The following is a 6,000-nucleotide window of genomic DNA, read 5'->3' as shown; positions in this document are numbered from 1 at the left end:
TGATAGAGAAGACATTATGTATATATATATATGTTGTTAAATTCAGAGGTCAAAAATAAATATACTTTATATATCATATGTGAATGAGTTATTCATGAACATTCAGGAATTGTTCTGCCAGAGCAATGGTACATTTGAAAGATGTTTTGTGTCTATACTTTCACATTTATTAAACATTAAAACACATGAATGAATGAATATAAGAAGAGTAAAATATCCGGAATGATTGGGCAACTTATGAGTAGCAATGGACTGTTGAGCTTTCACTAAACAGTGTCTTAATTTTCAGGGCTCAGTAGGTGGCACTTGAGTAGAGTGCCATCTAGTGGCCTCTGTAAAGGAGAACACTGTTTCATGAAGTCTCATAAACTCATCACTACCTACGGTTCATTTCACATTTTAAAACATGGAGTTACATGCAGCGCATTTCTTTATGCATCGACCATCAGTAACATCAATCAAACAGAAACTGAATGGTGCCAATATTACGGTTTTCCTAAAAAAAAAAAAAAAGTTTTCATACAGTGGAAAAAAGGCATTGACTCCCAAATTAATATTCAGCTTTGCTAAAAATATAATTCAGAGTTGTACATTAAGTCGGAACTGCCATCATGTTGGAGCGCCGGCGAGGGCCGTTGTTGTTGTTATTCTTTGATCAAACCACAGAAATAATAATCTATAATTCATAATGCTCAGTCTAGTCTTGGAAAATTCAGCAGCGGCGCTTTAATTATTGATCAAACAGAACAGATTTAATACCAATCACTGCAGCCTGGGTCGAAGAGAGTGAAGAAGAAGGAATCTCTCAGAGGCCGCTACACAACACTGATGAAACAGTGCACTTTGCCTCTGCGGTGGGCAAACAGGAACCTGCTATCACATAAAGTGAGACTGGACCATTCTGATCTGTGAGCTCTGCAAGGACATCTACTGATGATCATAGTGAGAATACTGTCACATTTGAAATTTGTCAACATTTCGTAATGTAGCCAAAACAACCTTATCAGGTGTCGATAGCAAATTGGTGCCAAACTCGCCACGATTGTATAATAATAAATCCTACTGTAAGATATTTGGCTCCTTGTATGAGGAATCAATGCTACAAACTTTGGCCCAGATATACTCTCTTTCGACAGGACCCTGAGATGCACATGCCATATGCTTGACTATTGGCCTCAGCCAAACAAGACTTTCACCCCTTCAGCGTATTCAAAACCCCTTTATTAACACATCATCCCCATGCTAGCAACACTTCACTGGCACCCACCTGGTTTGAGGATTGATTTTAAATTCTTAATGTTTGTTTTTTTCACGACATGCATGGCCTAGCTCCTCGAATCTTTCTGAGATATTTCAAGATTGAAAAGTTACAAGGTGATGTGAGGTGCAGATACTAACGGTGAGATGAGTGTTTCTGCTCCCATTTCGCAGTTGCTCTGCTGTTTATTCGGGAGTTTTTAAGTGTATTGGATTAATGGATTAAATGGAAAATTGTTGTCCACCAAGGACAAAGTGGTGACAAGCCACCTGCCCGACCAATGTGACAGGTTGCATGAGGCAAGTTCCAAATTAGATCTCACTTCAAATAATATTGCAACTGGCTTTTGCACATCAGCAGATTGAAGTTTCCCCATTGGTGCAGCACCTATTTAGATGACTCAGATTTGCCAGTCTGATTGTCAGATTGTCAGACACCAGCTGTCCACTGGAATCGGACCAATCTGGGCGCTGGCAAACACGGGGCGACCCACTCTCTCTTCCAGAGTCGGTGGCACAACACTATTCCAAATGTGGTGCCATTTGAATGAATATGAGATTCATTCTGGCGTGGCTGCAAAACAAAAAGTAAGAAGAGTATAAGTAGCCAACATAAACTGTATTAACAAGTAACATTACTCATAAAAATATCCAGTAACTCTAACATGTGTTTGGCATATTCTCGGGAGCAGTGTACCACTAACACACTTAAACATGTCCAAGAAAGCAGCGTGAGATATAACTGCACATTGCACTTGCACTCGTTCACACCAGCCATGTACAAAGAAGAATATGTGCAGACTCAAGGGGGCCCCTGACTCAGCACAGGAATGCAAGCAGAACAATTTCAATGAGTGAATGACTGGGACTTTCCCCAGGATCTTAAAGAAGGGAAAAAAAACGAGGGAGAAAGGAAGCAGACAGTGGGAGAAACGGAGGACAGGAACAAATACAGGAGGAGGGAAAGACGCATGGCTTGTCTTGTGTATGGACTTGTTCCTTGTTCCCACAGTCCAAATGACCCAGTTAGCACGACCCGCTGAGCAAGGGACGACCTGTGAAAGAAAGAAACTCACAAGATTACATTTAAGGCAAACAATGTTTGTTTTGTTTTTTGGTTTTGTTTTTTTTAACATCCATGTCGCAGTAGTTGGAGGTTGATGAGTTGGAACATGCCCCCTCCCTCTATGTGTGCGTGTCTGAGTGTGATAGGCATCCGCTTTGGTTGTGGGTCAGCTTGTGTGTGGTCTTAACCAGCCAGCTGTTCGCCTTTAGATCTCATCGTATGTGTGTGCTCGCTTGTGTGTGAATAAGTTGATGAAAACTTCTCTGACATGACTGACATTAGCAAACTTGCCAAGTCATCCCCAGCTTAGGAGGCCCTGATGTGATAAAATGAACAAGGAATCCTTTCACACTGCACGCAGAAGTCCAGGCGTGTGTGTGTGTGTTGGAGTCGGAGGGGCACAGGGTTCAGCATCAACCATCCATCATCTGTGTCAGATGTGTGACCTCGTACTTCTGAGTCAGTGTATATGGGAGAAGGTTTATCTACCTATACCTTTGTGCCTGTATCAGTGTGTGCGTTCACAGAGGGTGGTCTCAGTCTGGGGACTGCAGTTCATCAGCCTTCAGTTTCACAAGAGAAACTCTTCCATAGTCTATAACTTTAGTGGTGATGTTTCTTTGGCCTGCAAGCATGAATTACAGTTTGCCAATCGATTTGAACACTGCTCTGGAAGCATTAGGGATTCACTCACCACACTCTCTAACCTGCTTACTTTGCAGTGTTGCACTGATTTACAGAACTGCTTCCATTCTTGCTTATTTTCCTCGTATGGTGATTTCATGTTAAGTTTCATAGACTGAGTGAGGATCCATTCAAAAACAAAGCGGTTTTAGTTTAATTAGAAACAAGCATTTATGCTGAGGTCGACCCCAGTATTTGACATTGAGGTATCATGTTTCTGTGTGGGAACGTAGAGAAGGACTGCAAATCCCATCTTGTATCTGCCAAAAGTCACATTTCCCCTCGACGCTAAAGCTGGTTTACATTAACTCTCACACACGCATGGCAAAGTCCACCCACTTGGCATTTCATGACCAAAGAACCATCGAACCTGATGATGCAAACCCTAATGCAATTCCTGCAGAATTTGGGTTTAGGAAAGAACTGTAAAGTTGTGGTTTGTGGTGTTGGCGTGCATTCAAGGCAGAAACGCTCTTCCTCTCGGAGTGGAAGTGAAGGAAACAGGAGAATCTGGTGTTGTTTTCTTATCCTTTTTCCTTGACTGATATATAAGTGGTGGTATTTAGAACATGTCCTGGTGCTCATGAGCACAAAAGTAGTTCAATCTAACTTATTTTCATAAACAAAAATAAATAAATAATGACTTCATGAGTAGAGCCTTACTATAGCAAAAGAGTTCTTGTTGGACAAGCCAACATAAGAGGAGTGACACAAGGATATACCGCAATGACTTCCGCAATGATAATTATTACTTATCATTAAATCATTATTTTTAAATAAATATTATTTTCTTTATGTTGTGTGCTCCTGCAACATGCTAATGTCCCCAGTATGGGATAAATAAAGAATTTATAATCTGCACTACTTTACAACTAGAAGACGAACAACTGCCTGACTTGAAAATATCAATATAATCTTAAATCTGCTTCACAACTCTCACTCAAGGTTAGTAGACACATACTGTAAAGGGTTCCTGAAGCTCTCAAGGTGTTTCACTCTCTCTGAAATGATATTATGATTAGGTAAGATTACATTGATCACAGTGGGGAAATTCAATGTGTCACAGCAGCAACACTCAATGACAACAAAGACACAAGAAGCCCAAGACATTAAAGATACACAAAAACACCAACGACGTTCACAAAGTACCAGTATGCATAAAAACACAAACTACACAAAAAAACACACTCTAGACATCAGACGACACAAGACAATAAATAAATAAACAACCATAACAAATAATCAAATGAATAAATAGTAAGTAACTGAGTCTGGGACTCATAACTCATCGTGGCCCTGCAAAATTTAACAAAGACTTGAAGAGGAAAATGTGACCTTTGAAACAACTTAGTCAACAATGGTAAGAAAAATGTGACCTAACAAAGAAAAGCATGTTCATGATATCTGTTAGCAACATTTCTAATATTTTGAAATCACCAACTGCTTTGATCGCATTCTTATGCTAACAATGCAAACTCAGTTGCCTACGGAGTGAGTACAGGCCGGGTCATTCACACATAATGTACAATAGACAACGTGGTTCTACATTTTGAAATAATATTTCTTTTGTAATGGTGTACAAGAAAACACACCCTCCACAAACACATGGATCCGTTTTAACGCATTGTGGTTTGGCCAACTTTCACTGTGTCACAGGGCATTTATCTTTATTCCCTTCTTCCTTCGTGAGCCTTATAGAGAAATGACTTTTACAGATGTCTTGCTGCAAAGTGAACACCGCCCCCCCTTTTTTCTCCCCCTGTATCACTTGCTTGCATTTTACTCACATAGTTTTCTGGCTGGGACTTAACTCGGTGTGTACGTAACCTTCCATCTGGAAATAAATCCTTCCCCCATCCAAGTCATACAAACACAATATTCTTTTTGTTTCGTGTGGTTTTCAGTCAGTATTTAAGTTGAATATCGTAGATACAAAAATAGAATTAAAATGTACCGATCCATTTGATTTTCTTGTCGTGGTTTGTTTTGTATATTTGCTTAAAAATAATAATAACATTCTAAACCAAGCAAAAAGATTTTCAGATATTTACTGTTGTATATGGTGTAATAACTATATGACAAGAAGAAGTAAATATGCATATTATATTATGTATTTATTTTTACAGTTTTTACAAAAAGCGCTCGAACACATGTCAGTATTCCAGCGCCTCTACCGTACACTAAACATAATGTGCATGTTGATATTATAAACCACAACGATTACAATGTTCAATTTTTGCCATTGGAGTCTGTTTTCTTTTTGGCAGCAAGCGATTAATCCGGAATCCTTTTTAAATGTGGTTGCAAATGGTGAATACAGTCGTATGCAAAGGTTTGGCCACCCCGGATCATTTTCAAGATTTTCCTTTCTAAATCATTGGTTGTTCGGATCAGCAATTTCAGTTAAATATGTCATATAACAGACAAACACAGTGATATTTGAGAGGTGAAGTGAAGTTTATAGGATTTACAGAAAGTGTGCAATAATTACTAAAAAAAAGTAGGTAGGTGCATATGTTTGGGCACCCTTGTGGTTTTATTGATTTGAATACCTTTAGCACTATTTATTGGAACACAAAATGTGTTTGGTAAGCTCATTGACCCTTGACCTACATACAAAGGTGAAGCCAATCATGAGAAAGGGTGTTTAAGGTGGCCAGTTGCAAGTTGTTCTCCTCTTTGCATCTTCTCTGAAGAGTGGCAACATGGGAGCCTCAAAACAACTGTCAAATAACAAAGATTGTTCAACATCATGGTTTAGAGGAAGGATACAAAAAGCTAGCTCAGAGATTTCAGCTGTCAGTTTCCACTGTGAGAAACATAGTGAGGAACTGGAAGACCACAGGCACAGTTCTAGTTAAGGCTCGGAGTGGCAGGCCAAGAAAGATCTCAGATAAGCAGAGGCCAAGGATGGTGAGAACAGTCAAACTCAACCCACAGACCACCTCCAAAGACCTACAACATGATCTTGCTGCAGATGGTGTCACTGTGAA

This window comes from Synchiropus splendidus, chromosome 4, assembly GCF_027744825.2.
Source record: "Synchiropus splendidus isolate RoL2022-P1 chromosome 4, RoL_Sspl_1.0, whole genome shotgun sequence".
Classification (NCBI taxonomy): Eukaryota; Metazoa; Chordata; class Actinopteri; order Syngnathiformes; family Callionymidae; genus Synchiropus; species Synchiropus splendidus.
This window is presented reverse-complemented; position numbering follows the sequence as displayed.